The 19745-nt window shown below is 39.7% G+C and overlaps 1 long non-coding RNA gene across 3 annotated transcripts in view; it reads left to right on the plus strand.

The window, feature by feature from the left end:
* Positions 1-2405: 2405 nt before the first annotated feature.
* The window catches only part of LOC111186566 (uncharacterized), a 35251-nt gene continuing 17911 nt past the window's right edge, over positions 2406-19745 (plus strand). For 2 of the 3 annotated variants that reach the window (XR_002647882.2, XR_016395428.1), the window contains exons 1-6: positions 2406-3072; positions 11813-11908; positions 14755-14854; positions 15656-15729; positions 16060-16217; positions 17075-18833. This is a non-coding gene — a long non-coding RNA (uncharacterized LOC111186566). The remainder of the gene's footprint in view (positions 3073-11812; positions 11909-14754; positions 14855-15655; positions 15730-16059; positions 16218-17074; positions 18834-19745) is intronic. The other variant, XR_002647883.2, reaches the window with a different exon arrangement.

Genomic DNA, 19745 nt, shown 5'->3' on the forward strand with positions numbered 1-19745 from the left:
CCTGAATCTCAATTTCAGAGAATCCAGGGACACTTACACGCACTCCCAGGAGTGGGGACGTGAGGTGGCGTCAGCCACATGCAGGCTTCCCTGTGGCTGAACTCAGCTGCAGACTGTAAACTATATGTTACTCATACAATCCCATTTTCTAGTCCCTCTTTATGTGTATTTCCCTTTTGTCATCCTCTAGCCTCTAGTAAACTCTTGTTTAAATGCTTCTGCCTCATTTCAGCTGTACTACGGGGAATTCAGGAAAAGGTTGTGCCCATACTTGGGACAGAATGTGAAAGAGGCAGAGTTCCCTCTCTGCCCCAGGGTTGATGCGTTGAGCTGATAGCCAGGGAGAGCTGGATTTCCAATGTGAGGGACAAAATCAAGTGGCCTAATCACTTGTCCCTGTTGGAGAGCATCCCTCCATTGTCCATCTTAAAGGATCTACCCTTTATTTTCCTGAGGATGACAGTAGCTTTTTATTTGGATAAAGAATCTTATTGTTAACTCATTTAGCAAACACTGAGCACTCAACCTATGTAATATATACGAAGGTTCAAAGATTCATGTGGTACTTTATCTGTCCTCAAGGAGCTAATAACAGGTGGATAAGACCTAAACATCAATGACTATAATCTTGAGGGCAGCTGGGAGGTACAAGGTAATCACATGTTAAAAGGGTCCCTTTCAGGTTCTGGTCCAGGCAAGGCTCTTGGTACTGGTGATATCTGAACTGGGCCTGGGAGGCCAGGAATTTCTGGATAGGAAATGGCCTTGGCAAAAACACAGAGGCAGGACATCTTCAGGATTCAAAGAGTTCATGTAAGGACGAGTGGGAGAGGAGTTGGACAGCAAGATTGAAGCCTCATCATGTGTATCAAGGAAGCAGGTATGGAAGGCCTTGAATGCCACTGTCGGTGACTCCCACACCGTTCATTCACTTGCCGGTTATAAATGGTGAATTCCAAAGGTAGTGGCAGATTCAGGGACATTGTGCTATGGGTAGTAGAACAGAAAACATACGGACCCTGCAGTTAGGCAGACTGAGTGAGAATCTCATGCCTGCTGCTTGCTGCTGTGTGACTTTGGCCAGGTTATACGACCCTTTATGGCCTCAGTTTACATGTCTGTAAAATGGGGATGAAAGGAATAAAAATGCCCTCATATGGCCATTTTAAGGCTTAAATGAGGCAATATATGAAAAGTGAAAAACATAGCAAGCATGTAAAAATATTTGAATGTATTCTCATCCCTTTCCTGGGAATTGGCAGAGTATCACCCAGAGAGTCCCTGTAAGCTTCCCCAAGGGTACCCATACTCCTGGGAAGGAGCAGTCTAATCCTTATCCTTTACTTTACCTGCAGCATAGCTTGGTTTCTACCTAATATCCCAGAGGTGCCTTATTATATTTTCTAGAGTAGGGATGGGTAAAGTATAGCCTGACAGCCCAAATCCAGCCCGTTGCCTGTTTTTGAATGTCCTGGGAGTTAAGAATGATTTTTAATGATTAAGAAAAAAAACCAAAAGAAGAATATCTTGTGACATGGAAAAATTACATGAAATTCAAATTTCAGTGCCCATAAATAAAGTTTCATCAAAGCACGGCCATATTCATTTGTTTACATATTGTCTGTAGCTGCTTTCTGCCTACAATGGTAGAGCTGAGTAGCTGAAACAGGGATCATATGGCCTGAAAAGCCTAAAATGTTGACTATCTGATTCTTTACAGAAATGTGTGCCAAACTCTGGTCTACATCACACTCTTCTAATTCCTGTTCCAAGAGTCGTGATGACTCTATATAGCATGAACACTTAATTTTCCATTTTAGATCCTATAAGTCTGCCTGAGGAAGTTTTGTATTGAGTAATGTTTGCTTACTTTCCAAAATGAGTCTCCAGTATCCCCAAGTGCATGTGGCTTATTACCCTCTCTCCGTGGGGGCATCACAGACACAAGTAATGTTATTTTAATCTGCAAAGGTGGAATTGAAGTTTCACTATCAGAGAAAAAAGTGCTGTGAACTTTAAATGAGCAGTTTATTTAAAACTTTTAAAACATCAAAAGTTTACAAACAGTGAAGGAAGAAGGAAAAGAAAGCCCTGTTGCTTTTTAAGTTGAATTCAAGTTCTGAGGCTTAGGGATAGTACCGATGATTGTTTGTGTAAGAATGAACCTTCTCCTTCGAACAATGTTAAGGATAAATGTCTTCAGGTTGCCTGTCAGTGTTGCTATTGTAGAATCTGCCTCCATGCAAGTCTGTCTACCTTTTCTTATCCTTAGACGAACTTCAATATAGTAACCAGTAAAGAATGAGATTGTGCTACCCAAATCTGATGAGTCAAACCTTCCCTCTGTCAGCACTAGAGCTACTTTTGCTCCAAGGAAGCCCATGCTGACTGTCCTTTACCTGCAGTCAAATTGGAGCTTTCATGGTACTAAGTTACTTAAAGGATGTCTGAGCAGACAAGGCTTGGAATATAATCTGTGAACATTGTAAATACTCCTTTGGGCCACTCAAAGCCACTAACAGAATCTCACTAACTCACCCATCTTTTAAATATTTATCAATTTAATAATTATCAACACTCAAGAAAGGTTGAGATCTATGGAAGATGTAGGTTAAATAATTTATTTACACAAAAATTTTCTTTACTGCTTAATAATAACCTATGAAATAGGCATATTCCCTTCCTTCCTTCCTCCCTTCTTCCCTTCCTGCATCTCTCCCTCATCTCTCCCTCTCTCTTTCTCTCTTTGGATAAGGTGATCACAAAACCTAAGTGGTATATGGATCATAACCGCTACAGGCTTTCAATAACTTACTATCCATAATTAAGGTAAACACAAGGTGCTCTTGAACCAAGAAGAAAAATGCCAGACCCCGATTGGGAGACTCAGAATGACTTCCTGAAAAGATACTTTGGGCTGAGATCTGAGGCTTCAATCGAATTTGTTCTACGAAGAAAACAAGGAAGGACAGTCATCCTCAGTAAAGAGATCCTTGTGGATGAAGACCCAGAGGTGAGCCAGCCCTGAGTGTCTGGACATCCACAAGGAAGTCAGTGTGGCTGGAGGACAAGGTATGAGGTGGGGCTGCTACTGAGAGAAATGGCTGGAGGACAGTAGGAACTTCTTATACATGACTGTATGTCACACCAAGGAGCATGCACTTTTGCTTAAAGGCAAGGGAATAGCATAGTCAGGTTAGTATTTTAGAAAAATCATCACGAACAAGTATGAAAGGTGAATTTGAGTGAAGCAGAACTGAATTGGTTGTTAGAAGGCCAGTTGCAGTAATCCAGGCAAGACAAGCAAATCAGGATAGAACTCCTGGTGGAAACTGGGCTTTCTCCTTCTGATCACAGAACCTTCTCTTTGCACACTATGTGCTCTCTGCATTCCCACCGGCTTGTGAGAGGAGAGATTATGCTCAGCTTACTCTTAACAGTCTTGTAGAGAGCTGGACACAGAGAAGAATACACTCCATAGAGTTGCCTAACAAATAAATTATTGAATTAATCATTCTATCTCAGAGCCTATCCATTAATTGTGAAAACAATGAATAGGTATCATCCTAGTGAGAGCAGTGCTCATTTTAATGAGTTTGGAGCAATAAGTCATGTACTGTCACGTGCTTTTCAAATCTCCAGCTCTGTAGAAATCCAACATCTTGGTCAGTATAATAAAAATATTAGATTTCTGTTGTTTTGTCTCTTTCAAACTTTTTGGAAATATCTTTCCTTTCAGAGATTTTCTTATCCTGCATAAATTAAGCCAGTAATATATTCTTATAATAAAATAGGAAACTAATATCTAGGGCTAGACTCACTTTTATTGAAGTGACAGTTTTCATAATGCCTTCCCCCTTTAAGCATTAAATCAATCAGTAAATAAATTTTAGTGTTTTATAAGAAGAAACTTCCAAAGTTCACTATTATTCATGAATGGAATGACCTATCTAGAAAAGAGAAAGTCCTCTGGCTCCAGTGCTGTTGAGATAGATCAGTTGGTCATTTTCTGGGATGGTACACAGGACAATTCTGCTCTGGGGAACACTGGATGAATTGAGCTTTATGATTGCTTCCAACTTGAAGATTCTAGAGTCTATTTATTGAAAATCTATTATTTGATGTATAAATTATTATATTTATTTTTTGCTGAATAAAAATTTCCATTGGTTTTAAATGTTGGCCATATAACAGAAACATTTTCAAGAATCAATATTGTGAAAATGACTATACTACCAAAAGCAACCTACAGACTCAATGCAAACTCTATCAAATTACCAATGGCATTTTTCACAGAATTAGAACAAAAATTTTACAATTTATATGGAAACACAAAAGACCCCGAATAGCCAAAGCAATCTTGAGAAAGAAAAACGGAGCTGGAGGAATCATGCTCCCCAACGCTATAGTAATCAAGACAATATGGTACTGGCACAAAAACAGAAATATAGATCACTGATACAGGATAGAAAGCTCAGAGATAAACACACACACGTATGGTCACTTAATTTATGAAAAAGGAGGCAAGAACATACCATGGAGAAAAGACAGTCTCTTCAATAAGTGGTGCTGGGAAAACTGGACAGCTACATGTAAAAGAATGAAATTAGAACACTCCCTAACACCATACACAAAAAATAAACTCAAAATGGATTAAGACCTAAATGTAAGACCGGGCACTATAAAACTCTTAGAGGAAAACACAGGAAGAACACTCTTTGACATAAATCACAGCAAGATCTTTTTTGACCCATCTCCTAGACTAATGGACATAAAAAATAAACAAATGGGACCTGATGAAACTTAAAAGCTTTTGCACAGAAAAGGAAACTATAAACAAGACGAAAAGACAACCCTCAGAATGGGAGAAAATATTTGTAAACAAAGCAACAAAGGATTAATCTCCAAAATATATAAATAGCTCATGCAGCTCAATATTAAAAAATCAAACAACCCAATCAAAAAATGGGCCGAAGACCTAAGTAGACATTTCTCCAAAAAAGACATGCAGATGGCCAAGAGACACATGAAAAGATGCTCAACATCATTAATTTTTAGAGAAATGCAAATCAAAACTACAATGAGGTATCACCTCACACCCGTTAGAATGGGCATCATCAGAAAATCTACAAACAACAAATGCTGGAGAGGGTGTGGAGAAAAGGGAACCCTCTTGTACTGTTAGTGGGAATGTAAATTGATACAGCCACTATGGAGGTTCCTTAAAAATCTAAAAATAGAACTACCATATGACCCAGCAATCCCACTACTGGGCATATACCCAGAGAAAACCATAATTCAAAAAAACATGCACCCCAATGTTCATTGCAGCACTATTTACAATAGACATATCATGGAAGCAACCTAAATGCCTTCAACAGATGAATGGATAAAGAAGTTGTGGTACATATATACAATGGAATATTACTCAGCCATAAAAAGGAATGAAATTGGGTCATTTGTAGAAACATGGATGGGCCTAGAGTCTGTCAGACAGAGTGAAGCAAATCAGAAAGAGAAAAACGAATATCGTATATTAACACATATATGTGGAATCTAGAAAAATGGTGCAGATGAACTGGTTTGCAAGGCAGAAATAGAGACACAGATAGAGAGAACAAAAGTATGGACACCAAGGGGGGGCAAGCAGGGGTGGGGGGGTGGGATGAGTTGGAAGACTGGGATTGATGTATATACAGTAATATGTATAAAATAGATAACTAGTAAGAACCTGCTGTACAAAATAATAAAATAAAATTCAAAAAAAAACACTCCCTAACACCATACACAAAAATAAACTCAAAGTGGATTAAAGACCTACATGTAAGACCAAATGCTATAAAACTCCTAGAGGAAAACAGGAAAAACACATTTTGACATAAATCACAGCAAGGTCTTTTTGACCCATCTCCTAGATTAATGAAAATAAAAACAAAAATAAACAAATGTGACCTAATTAAACTTAAAAGCTTTTGCACAGCAAAGGAAACCACAAATAAGAAGAAAAGACAACTCTCAGAATGGGAGAAAATATTTCCAAATGAAGCAACAGACAAAGGATTAATCTCCAAAATATACAAACAGCTCATGCAGCTCAAAATAAAAAAATAAACAACCCAATCAAAAAGTGGGCAGAAGACCTAAATAGACACTTCTCTGAAGAAGACATACAGATGGCGAAGAGGCACATGAAAGATGCTCGTCATCACTGATAACTAGAGAAATGCAAATCAAAACTACAATGAGGTATCACCTCACTCCAGTCCGAATGGCCATCAACAAAAAATCTACAAACAATAATTGCTGGAGAGGGTCTGGAAAAAAGGGAGCCCTCTTGCACTGTTGGTGGGAATGTAAATTGATACAGCCACTATGGAGAACAGTATGGAGGTTCCTTAAAAAACTAGAACTAGAACTACCATATGACCCAGCAATCGCACTACTGGATATATACCCTGAGAAAACCATAATTCAAAAAGACACATATATCCCAATATTCATTGTGGCACTATTTACAATAACCAAGACATGGAAACAACCTAAATGTCCAACGACAGATGAAAGGATAAAGAAGGTGTGGTACATATATACAATGGGATATTACTCAGCCATAAAAAGGAATGAAATTGGGTCATTTGTAGAGACATGGATGGACCTAGAGTCTGTCATACAGAGTGAATTAGTCAAAAAAGAGAAAAATAAATATTGTATATTAATGCATGTATGTGAAATCTAGAAAAATGGTACAGATGAACCTAGTTCCAGGGCAGGAATAGAGACACAGATGTAGAGAACAGATATATGGACAGCAGGGGAAGGGGAGGGTGGGATGAATTGGGAGATTAGATTTGACATAAATACACTACCATGTGTAAAATAGATAGCTAGTGGGAGCCTGCTGTATAGCACAGGGAGCTCAGCTCAGTGCTCTGTGATGACCTAGATAGGTGAGATGGGGCAGGTGGGTGGGTGGGAGGGAGGTCTAAGAGGGAGGGGATATATGTATACATAGAGCTGATTCAGTTAGCTTTTCAGCAGAAATTAATACAACATTGCAAAGCAATTACACTCTAATAAAAAAAATGTATCCAGTGAAAGACACATAAGATATGTAACCCTCTCAGGAAATGCAACGGCTCAATATATTAGTATTATTTTGATGGGATGTGCTGGGGAGACCAAGACATTGGTTTTTAAAGTCATGGAAACGTTGCATTTTGGTTGAATTCCTAAGTAGGAAGGATAAACATTTCTTTCTCTTCGAGTGGCGTTTATGTTATTCACAAGAAACATGATTGATAACACATAAGTGGGAGGCAATAGTATATTTGTGTGAGACCCACACAAAGTAATCCCACATGGAGAAATATCCTATAACACAATCATTAAGGATGACTTGACCAAAGTGTTCCTTTTCCTCCAAGGAAAAATATGTCTTTTAATAACTGAATAATTCATCTATTTTGATTCTTCAGACTAGATTACGACCTGAAGTTACTGCAGTACTACAGGAAATCAAGTTTGATTTTGTAATATAGTCAAATGAATACTTTAGAGTGCCGTGTCTGAGATCAATAAGGAAGTAGTAACTACATTTACTGCCATATGATGATATTGATGTAAAAACATAACGGTCAAAATTATAAAATCAATTTCATAATTTAATCAGAAATGTTTATTGATACTGTTAAAGTCGAATTCAATAGCTTCTGGTATGTAGTTAATTTCCTACCTGTCAGAAAAATGTATTGAAATGTTCTTTCTTAAAATGATTGGAGTTAATTCAGTAGAGAAAACAGCAAAGTTTCATGCTAATAGATAGATATTTCTTCTCTCTCCAATCCTTGGTAGTGAATGCTGGAAGTTTTCTGTTTGGTTCTTTTAAATATGACAAAACAAGGAAATATCCACCAGCCACCCAAGTGATTGGCATTGTCGTCCCCTAAAATGTAACCAATTGCCTTCTTGGGATGAAGACAGAGTTTTAACTTTACTGCAAAACTGAAGAAATGAATAAGCAACATGTGTATAAAGATGTGAGAGGAGCGTAAAGGCTCAATAGCCCCTTGTAAAATAAGATCTAGTTAAAAAATTAAATAAGCAAGAGAAAGTTCTAGAGACTGGGATTCTTTGATGCTTTTACTTTGTCGCTAGCTACTAGTTTTGATCTTTATTCACTTTAAGTTGGAGGTATCTTAATTGAAGCAAAAGACACTTAAAAGAATGTCTGTAAGTGTGACTTGTATGTTTGAAATAAAGCTCTTATGGATTGTGAGAACCCATCCAACTCATCCAATTAAATGAGATAAAGACCAAGCTCTGAAGGTTTAGCGGTTCATTCAGATGTATGAAACATCTGTATGTCATGACCAATAACAATTCTGACAGCCTTCATGATTCTTTAGAAGTTATCATTTTATTGTTTAAAACCTGATGATGGCTCCCTATTGTGTGGTGAATGAAGTCAAGTTTTCTTATACAGGCATTCGAGGGCTTTCACTCTCTGCCCATACTGTTTTCTGCTCATCCTCTCCCTCTTCACTCATTCCACTTTGTTCAAACTTGCCTTTAAACTCTCCCTCAAATGGACCATGCCTTCTTCTTTGTCCGTGATTGTTCCCAGCACTATTGTCTGCTTAGCACTCAAAAAAATTGATTCATGTCCTATTTCACCCTGTACTTGCATTTTCGCTTTGGTGTTGCTTCACCAGTTCGACGATAAGCTCTCTGGAGGTTGGTACTGGGTCCCACATCCTCCAGAACATTAAGCAAATGCACACGGAGTGGTTGCTCAGAGCGTTTGGTCAACCGAATGTTCTGTGAAATTGTTAAGATTAGAGTTCCCAGAGGCAGAATTTTGGAATGCAGCCAAATTCACGCTTTGGGTATGCTTCAATTCATTGCAATGAATCAGAATGGAATAGTATTCTTTTTTTTGGCTGTGTTGTGTCTTCTTTGCTGCGCGCGGGCTTTCTCTAGTTGTGGTGAGCAGGGGCTATTCTTCGTTGTGGTGCACAGGCTTCTCATTGCTGTGGCTTCTCTTGTTGCCGAGCACGGGCTCTAGGCGCGCGGGCTTCAGAAGTTGCAGCACGCGGGCTCAGTAGTTGTGGCTTGCGGGCTCTAGAGCGCAGGCTCAGTAGTTGTGGCACACGGGCTTAGTTGCTCCACGGCATGTGGGATCTTCCCGGATGAGGGCTCGAAGCCATGTCCCTTGCATTGACAGGTGGATTCCTAACCACTGTGCCACCAGGGAAGCCCCAGTATTCTTAATTAAAATAAAAATTTCTGCACCAGGTGGAACTGCAGGTCTCATTGTACAAAGGAGAGAATGAAGGCTCAAAGAGTTCACAAAGATGTTTAGCATCAGAGCCACCATCAGACCCCAGGTCTCCTGACCCCCATTCACTCCTCTTTTTGCTATACCATGAGCCTCCTGAGGAGCTAATTCTAATTATCCATGGAGGGTAAGAAAGGAGAGACAGGTTGCTTTAAAAATAAACAAAATCCTTTGAAGATGAGGTGATGCTCCAGAAATTTTAAGAATTGATCACAGAAGATACCAAAAGTTTGCTTGGGTTCCTAATTTTGCTAATTTTTGACTTTGGGCTATAAAACATTATTATTGAAACGAATAAAACCAGTGGTTCAGTGAAGAACATAGCTAGACTACGTGAAAACATATACTGTATTTTGAAACAGAACTCACTGGATCTGTGTTCTAGCTCTAGGCTTGCATGGGATCTGCCTTTAGGATTTTCCCCCTTTTTCTCTAACTGGGTTGCTCCTGACCTCCTTGGGCCAACTCCTGCTTCCTGGAAGTTGGCTTTTCTACTTACCTTTTTTTTTTTTTTTGGCGGTACGCGGGCCTCTCACCGTTGTGGCCTCTCCCGTTGCCGAGCACAGGCTCCGGACACGCAGGCTCAGCGGCCATGGCTCACGGGCCCAGCCGCTCCGCGGCATGTGGGATCTTCCCGGAACGGGGCACGAACCCGTGTCCCCTGCATGGGCAGGCGGACTCTCAACCACTGCACCAGCAGGGAAGGCCTCTACTTATCTTGATTGCTCTCCTAATATCAAAAACATTAAAGATTCAAGTGTAAGTAAGTTTTGTTAAGTGTCAACTAGGACTATGCCTACACAAAAAGAAAAGTGTATATTCATGTATGAACAAATTAATACATAAGGAAATATATGGGTACTTTAATGCGAGTATGAGTCTGTCTATAAAACTTACATGTTCCAGCAAAACTAGCTGTAAGGCAAAACCTTTTTTCCTATTAACTCTCATATAAGCTTCTAGGGGGGATAAACACCCAATCATTTGGGTTAAGATGATCAAAGCAGGATATATAGGGCTATTGATATACACATGTAATAAGATATAAAGAAGACTATATAAGATATAAAGAACACTATAGTACTTTTATGACATAAAATCCATCATTCATTACATGCTTATTTTATGTTGGCCCTATACACGCTTTACACATCTCATTTAATCATTGCAATAACCTCACAATATCTATATTATGATCTGCACTTAAATAAGCTTCAGAACACAGTCTTTTAAGTCAGAGGTACCTGGGTTCAACCCCGACTTCCTCCCTTAATCAGCAGTGAGATTTTAAGCAAATTCCTTAACTCTGCTAAACCTCAGTTTTTGCAACTATAAAAATGAAAGAATCATAACACATACATCATGGGATTATTATAAGTATTAAAATAGAGAATGATAACAGAGCCCCAAGTACATTGTAGTTCTCAATAACTTAACGAATTTTGCTTATTATTACTACAGATGAGGAAACTGAGTCTTAAAGAAGTGAAATCACTTGTCCAAGGCCACACAGCAAGTAACTGGAAGAACTGAAATTTAAATGCAGGTCTCTCCCGGTTTCGTGTCTGGGGGAATATTGTGGGGTCCCGTGAAAGAAGCAGGGAATGAGGAGTGGGCCAAGGCAGAGTAAATGAGAATAGAAAAGAAAGAATATACGTGTGTGAAGCATATCATGAAGCAAAAGATGATTGACAGGCTGTACCAGAGAGGGAGAATGGTCATGCATGACGTCAAGGCTTTATACCTGGACAGACTAATGGAAAAAGGAGGAAGCTTCTGGTGCTCTTGGACTGGAGCTTAGGAGCCCAGACCGGCTGCTGCCCAAACTGCCGACGGAATGTTGCCTCAGGGTAACCGGCACTGTGGTCAGGGCTGCCCACTCTGGGGCTCTAGTGGCTGTAGTTCCTCTGCGCCTGCTGTCACCATACCGTCAGAAATTCCTAGCGACTGCTGTGCTGTTGAAATAAGAAGCAGAGAAAAAAAAAACCAAACCACTGCTTCTGTCTTTCCTCCCACTTTCTAATCTTCAAACAGTTCCTCCAACTGACAGGACATGAATAAGAAGTCAGCTGGCAAGGAATCTGGGAAATGTAGTTTGCAGGCTTCCAGCCCCAGCAATACCCAGCAGAGTGTAGAAGGGAAGGCTGTGGGCCTGAGAAACAAAAGATAAATAACCAACATGGGGGGAAACATTATAAGAATTAGGAGCTTCAGGAGGAAGAAATGGTTTTAGAGAAAATAAGTTGTTTCAGTATAGATAACTTATATCACAGAGAAAGGTAAATGCTTCTGCTCTTAGAAATGCATTAAAAATAGGTTACATTATTTGTTGGAACAGACCTGTAAATGTTAATTAAATTCCATTACCTATGATCATGTTTTAGCTTTAAAAGGAAAACCAATTAAAGTAAGCTATAATACATATAACAACTGGGTAATGTGTATATATCAGCCTCTCCATATTTCTCTTATCAGGTGTTACATAACAGACTTACATTTTCATTCATCTACGGGCCTCTAATAATTGAGAAGAAGTCACTCAAGTGAGGAAGATCTGTAGGTGCATGAACTGTAAGTTGGTTCCATTTTCTTTTTATAACATACATATAGTATCCCTAGGGATTGGAACACTGATGCTTTGGCATGAAAAGTTCTCAAGCTACTAGACTTTATCTAAACTTGGTGGTAAAGCCCTTGACTTTTTCCCTTGTACCCTAGAAGAAAATATGGAAGAATTATTGATCACTTTCTGAGTATTTCTTTTCCCTTAGGTCCATTGCTCGTCACAATACTTACTTTCCTCCCCCCACCCTCCCTTTTTTTTTCTTTGTTCAGTTAAAGCAGAAAGCACATGTATCATGAGACTCTTAGACAATTTTGTAAGAAGATTAGGGATGCTTTTTGGCAATTTTCTACATTGCAACTCTCCCTTTATCTGTAAACATGAAGTCTGTACCATCAAGCTCAGAACTTACGGCTGAAGAAGGTATCTTTTAAAAAATAATTTGCCTATAACATTAAAATTTTTTTAAAATGGAAGGATATATTTTCATCCTATGACCACTTTCATTCTATGACCAAAAATTTTAGTGACCCTCCCTTCTTTAATTTTCATCATCTTCCTTGGTAATTAGGGGACAAAACAGCTAACAGCATATGAACTTTTCACCCTTGTATCAATTGTCTAGTTCTTTGCCTATTTGAAAACATAGATCAAGTTCTTAACTTTCTTTGAAGCTTTTCCTGACTGTACCAATTCATAGCAATCTCAACAGCTTTTGGAAAGTGGCTTTACAAAGACATCCAGGCTTCACATCATATTAGTTAGGATTGGACTAAGGAGGGATTCCCACTCTCATTTATCCAGGAAAGTATTGGATAAATGAGGTGATGATGAGCAGGCCCACTCAAATGGTTACATTTATCCCTCGTCAGCTCCCCATCTATGAAGATGTGTCCTCCTAATCTCTGCTATAGCCCTTGCTTCTTTGATTCATAGCCTGGTTTCTACTGCTCCAGATTCTCCATGCCCAGTTCCACGAACTGCTGCCAATAGCTAGATGAACTGCCTCCACGGTGGCTAGGGCAGATCCTAGCAATACTTACCAAGGTGTGTGTCTCCCCTCCTCTTTCTGGAACATTCCCCAAGCCCACTGAATCGAGGTAAAGCTGTGGGACTGATTCTGGTCAATGGGGTGTGAATAGACTCCACCTCTTAAACCTCCATGAGATTCTTGGCTTTCTTGCTTTCCTCTTTCCTTGTGCAGTTGCAGAGGATTTAATGGGGCTCCAGTCAGAATCACTTACTAGGTACAACCTGAATCGCTGAGTCTTGCCTGGAGCAGAGCTGGCTGACCTATACCAGTAGAAAATTAATTGTTGTTGGGTAAAGTGGCTGATAGGTATCATCATCGTTGTCACCACCATCATCAGCCTTATGTGCCTCTCTAATGAATACATACACCTTGAAGAAAACCATCTGACAAATCTCTAATGAATGCATACACCTTGAAGAAAACCATTTGACAAATCTCTAATGAATACATACACCTTGAAGAAAACCATCTGACAAATCTAACACCTTAGTCTTAAAGAGATTAAGTAGTTTTCTCAAAGCCCCAGAGTTGGTAAGTGGCAAACCCAAGTCTGCATTATCAGATTTAAGTTAATTTAACCTCACAGCTGACCATTAACCTCACAGCTGACCATTGCCACCATAGCTCTGGCATCAGGATACCTGGAGATGTTTTAGGTCAGTTAGAAAGGTCTACCAGTTGCCCACTGGCAGACTGAAGAGCAATCCGAGATGAAATGTAACTGACAGGTATCAGGCCGAGGAGGAGGAAGCTGTGTGGAACCTCTGGCCATTCGTTCAGCCTGAGTGTATCATTTTGCACCTCTAATAACCCCCACTGAAGGGTATCAACCACATCTTTACCACTTCCACCTGCACCCAGCCTAATAAGACGAAGCCCTGCCTCTCATGCAGCCACAAAACCCAAAATGGGGGATTCAAGGATTTGTTGCAAAAGGTCAGGGCTAGTTTTTCAACTTGATGCACTAGATGAGGTTAAGAAGAGAGGTCAAGCGATCCAACCTCCTACTTCAAGAAGACTCACATTGGGTCTGAGTTTTCCACTGGATAAGTTTAGAAAGCCCTGTCATTTTTCCTGTGAGATGAAAGAAACACCAAGAAGAGGCAGTGTACATTTTTCCTTTGTTCTTTATGGCTTATCTAAGCATCTGTTTTAAAAGGGTATATGAGAGCAAGCAAAAAAAAAAAGGCCATATTTTAGACTATAGCTCATTGGTATTAGATTGATCACTTTTGATCCACCAGGGCTTCAGCTTCTAACTCTGGATTTCTACTTTCCATTCCTGCTTCGGGCCCCTTGGTTTTAGCCTTTGCTTCAAGGTCTGCTTTGGATTCTTTAGATTTCAGCTTTACACTCAACTCTTTGCTCAACCTCTGATTTTTGGAAGTTCCTTCGTCTATAGTGGCTCAGTGGTATTGCCCACCAATCCCTACTTCACCCCCCAGAAAACTGCAGAGACTTTTTTTTTTTTATCAGGGAATGAGAATGAAGACAACAGAGCACTAGTGAACATAAGATCCTGTGGCCTTAAAACAGGTTCAAATTTCAGTTCTTTCTTATCTGCCAGAACCTATATCATTTGTCACAGACTTAGAGCAAATGACTATTGTCTTCAGATTCCATCAGCAATATGCATCGGGGGCTCAGCCAGAGGCTAGTGCCTTTATCCTGACACTCCAAATGGGGCTCACTCTTTACTGATGGTGATATTCGGAACTTGATGGGACACCAGATGTTCCAGCAGCCTTTCCTTAATGTGAAGCGTCTCTGATCAGAAAGCTGAGTGGCTATATTTGCATATGAAACTGTTTTCTATGGCAGTGCTGGGAATATTAAGCGGTGATACTCCGTGGAGCTCTGGAGACTTGAGTCCTTAGCAGTGATTTAGGAAGACCCGTCGCAGATCACTACAGTGAAATTGGTAAGCTGTGCAACTGATGGCCTTGATGGGGTCCTGAGGAGTGTCTCTCAAGTCAGCTAGAACTTATGGCCTTGAATTATTCTCAGTGCTTCCAGGATGGATTAAAAGATGATAAAGACCCTCCCCTAAAGGAACTTACAGTCTAGTTGTGTAGGTAAGACATACACACAGGAACATTACAAGGTGACATATGTGAGCAAGGTGAAAGTGTGGGACAGAATGTTTATGGAAGCACTGAAGGGATTGAAGGTGAAGCCGGGGTCATTCTGCTTGTCTTTTTTTCCATGGACTTAAAAATCTCCCGATAAAGTAAAAAAAGAGGCATCAGTATCTGACTACTCTTTGTTGTTTATTTCTAAATTCCAGATGACTTAGTCATGATTTTCAAAGCTGACAATAAACCAAATGTGATTGCTTTGAATATGCAGAGGGGAAAAATGAGCTATGCCTTCTTTATTAGGGATTTAGAATGTACTTTTATAATATAAATCCTGTCCTGTGCCTATTCCACCTGAGACTTTTGGACAGTCGCTAAACCTTAGTGCTTGAAGGCATCAATTGTCACCGCTTGTTTTATCTTCCTACTTTTATTCACCTGCATATACGTTAGCATTTACTGTCTAGTTAGAGGTCTTCATTTTTGTGGAAGAATCTAAAGAGGTTAACAGGTTTATGCAGACTAAATTTTTATGGTCAGTGTGATTGGATTGACAAGTATCAGGCAACCTGAAAACTTTAGCTCTAATGAATGTAATTTTGGCTGTATGTAATACTACTATAATCTTGGAATTTGTTTTTCAGACTCCAGGCATGAATGCTATAGAAAAACACAAGGACTGCACGGATCATAAGCCAAATACAGACATAGAAATGAGGTACAGTGCAATAACACTGCTCAGGTTCTGAAACAATGAGGAATTCTTTTGAGGGATTTTGGACAAAGTGGAGAAACAGTTACCAAAGCCGCAGGAATGCCAGGCCTTAAGCCCAGGCTACAGAATCTGAGTTTAAAGAGATGATGATGGATTACCCAATTCTTCCCTAAGACCCTTCTCAGAATCCCATGGTGAATGAAGCCCTGGTCAACACGTTTTTCACAAGGTTGCGGTAGTAACTGAGAATGAGCAAGGATAGGGAATAAAGTTGAAACTAGAACGAAAGGGAATGAACTATGAAGATGGGCTCAGTCCCTTAATCTTTTAAAGATATTTTCCAGGTGGAGCGACTGAGCTGTGTAACATTTCCAAACGTGTAGATAAATCTCCTCATCTATCATGATGTCACCAACGACCCTGAAAATCTGCAATCCACGGTTCATCGTGAAAACATTTCATGGATGCTTTATTATTTTTCATGAAGAAGGGTAAACTCAGGTTTTTGGAATTTGGAGCTTGCTCATTACGGGCTCAGGCTGAAGTGCAAGTGTGTTTGAATTCAACCTTCAGCATGAGGATGTTTGAGTATAAAGCTACAAGGTCTTTTATTAAATTTTAAATCGTGGGTTACGTGTTGAATGGCCTGCATTCCATCCCATTGTTTAAATTCATCAAATAGTCACTCTGGAATTATTTCTAACAATTGGGATGACTTCATTTGTGTTTGTTTTCCTTTTCTATTAATCCATGACAAACTGTGAAATTTGCCATTTTTACCATAACCAGGCCATGAAATTTGTCATCTCTCTCTGTAATTTACATGGAGCCTTGGCTATAGATACATTTCAGGCAGGATGATTACTTTCCATCTGATGCAGAGGACAGAACAAAGGAGGGATACACACAGAATAGAGCACAAACAAATTCAGAGCAGACATCAGGAAGGGCTTTCTTCCCCTTTTTTTCTTGAATGCTGTAAAGTCCTCTAAAATGTGCCGTCTGCCTCCCAGAGAAAAAAAAGTTGATGGGACAAACTAAGGCACTCTAGTCAAATCCAAGAAACAATACAGTGGCACTCTGGGGAGAGGGGAGAACTTAAAAGATGAGATGTCTTGACAAACTGGAATGAGTTGGAGGGATGTGGGGTGAAATCATATGAGTAATATGGTCGGGAGGCATCTGGAAGTAGAGTTTCAGAGGCATACCACCATAACAGTATGAGAGTTTTAAAGCTTGTTCACAAGCAATTGTTCCTGGGATGGTGAATTTTCCCTTCTCTTTTTTTTTTTTTTTTTTTTTTTTGCTGTACGCCGGCCTCTCTCTGTTGTGGCCTCTCCCGTTGCAGAGCACAGGCTCCAGACGCGCAGGCTCAGCGGCCATGGCTCACGGGCCCACCCACTCCGCGGCATGTGGGATCTTCCCGGACCGGGGCACGAACCCATGTCCCCTGGATCGGCAGGCAGACTCTCAACCACTGCACCACCAGGGAAGTCCCCTTCTTCCTTCCTTCATTTCCTTCCTTCTCTCTTGCTTTCAAGTCTTTCCCTGCTGGAGAGATGATAGATATTCACCCATTTGGTTTTTTGCTGATTGTTAAAATCTGGCCTTTACATTTAACCCTTGAGTATATTAAGAACTTCGTGTGTGTGTGTGTGTGTGTGTGTGTGTGTGTGTGTGTAGTGAAATATGAACTCTATGGTATTGCACCCAGTCTTTTTTCTTTTCTCCTTCAAAATATATTTAGCTATTCTTACATATGTATTCTTCCATATGAACTTTTGAAACAGTTTTCAAGCAAGCTAAAAGAGAGAAAAATGCTGTTGATGGTTTTATTGCATATGCTTTAAACAAACAACTCAATTTGTCAATAATTAATATGATTACAACATTTAGTTTTGCCATCTGAGAACATTGTCTCCAATTATTCAATAATTAGTTTATATTTTTCAGGAACCATTTGCCATTTTCTTTACATAGGTTTCTTGCACGTCTTACTAACTTGAAAGTATTTTACGGAGTTTGCTTTTATAAAGGTCACATTTTTCATGATATTTTCTAACTAGTATGAAGAAAAGTTATTTATTTCTACATGATCATATCATATTCAGCCACTTTTACTAAAATTTGTCATTAATTCCAATTTTGGAGACTTAGCACATTTTTTAGACTATCCTCCGTGGTGGTAAATCTTTTAGAAACAGGCTGTGAGAGCTGGAAGATTCTAAAGGTCATCTTACCCTCTCATTTTGTAGATGATCCATTAGGGGGCCCCAGCAACAAGCTCCAAGCATTATGAAATGAAGGCCTTGGAAAGGCCCCACCCCATCTTCCTGGAGATTCTTAAACTAAAGATCAGACAGTTCAACATACAGAAATGATTTAACATTTGTGAATAATTGTAGTGATAAAATAACAGTAACCATTTATCAAGGTCCAGGCACTGTGCTAGGTGCTTTACATGGAACAACTCATTTTATTCTTACGACAATCATTTGAAATACAGTTTTTCAAGATTATTGGCAGATGTGTTCAGCTGGAATGTCTGTCCTCTTCATACTCTGGCTGTCCCTCTATCCAGCTCTTCTTAGAGGCAGAAGGATATTAGCAAGTGACTTCTTAGGCTTCTGTGTTAGCCTTAGTTACTGTGAGTCTTAGTCTATTATTAAAAATTGAAAGAGTTGAGCCAGGCTTTTTATTGCCAAGAACAGGTTTCTCATCAGCACCCCTACACAAAAAAACAAAATACAGTAATAAAAAGTGTTAACAACTATTTAAAAGTTTTCATTGGCTAGATAAGCATGCCAAGTTAAAAAGAAGTTGAATTTTTAAATATACTTTGATCCTATGCTATGTACCCTATTAGAGACTTTTTAAAAATACCATGATGGCTTCTAACCAGAAGGAGTTTACATCTAGAGTGATGAAAGCCATGGGATGGAAGGGACTTGAATATTATCTGGTCCTCCTCCTAACTGATGCTCCCCTGATGAATGCTTGGCTAGTCTCTACTGGAACAGCTTTCTAATTGAGAGAGTCCTTTCTGAAGTCTGTCTCCTGGTGTCTTCTACCCACTTCTACTCAAGTGCCTTTTGTAGTCCCAAAGGGTAAGTTAAATTTTTGAAATATTTGAAGACAACCACCACGTGCTGCGTTCCTCTTTCTCAGTGAAATCTCTTTTCTTCTCTGGTCCCCACTTCCCTGAAGCGTTTGTCATGTGAGCCCCTTTTCCTTCCTGGACTCTGTTCTCTGAACGTGGGTCTCTTTGTCAATATCCCTCTTAAAACGTAGGGTCTAACATTGAACAGGGTTGTTCAATGTTAGATGTGGTACAAACAGTTCACAGTAGATGGGATGTATTGTGTCCTTTGAACTGGATGTTACACTTCTATCAATATAGTCAAAAGTCCCATTAGTGTTTTTGGGGGGTTTTTTTTTAGCAATCCCATTACATAGTTATTAATCTCATTTCCCATGTAACTTTTGATTCTCTACCCTACTCCCAATTCTGTTCCTCCACCACTATTTCTCATCTTAGTAAATATCCCCATGATTTACTCAATTGCCCCAGCCAACACCTGGTTATCATATTTGAGTCCTCAGGGCAACACACTGGTATGTCCCATCTGCGTTTCCTTCCAGGGATATCGCCTCTAGCATACCTCTCCAGTCACCTTCATCTGTCTTCTGGGCTGATAGGAGAGCCTCTTAACTTGTCTTAGGGTTTCCTCTCTGGGATCTTATTTAACATATGCTCCACAAAGCAGACAGAGCAATCTTCTTAAACTGTAAATCACATCATGCTTCTTCTCTACTCAAAACTCTTCAGGATCCTCCAATTCACACAGACAAAATCTAGTCTTCTTTACTGTGGCTCCAAGACCCTCTGTGATTTTCTTACCTATCCTACTGCACTCTCTACTTTCCTCTGCTCCAGCCACTGGATACTCTTTCTGTTGGTTGAACACACAAAGCTTTATCCTTACTCAAGACTCTTGTACATGTTGCCTCCTATGCCT

This window comes from Delphinapterus leucas, chromosome 13 (assembly GCF_059928025.1).
Source record: "Delphinapterus leucas isolate spDelLeu-1000000601 "Yukka" chromosome 13, BTC_Dleu_Yukka2, whole genome shotgun sequence".
NCBI lineage: Eukaryota > Metazoa > Chordata > Mammalia > Artiodactyla > Monodontidae > Delphinapterus > Delphinapterus leucas.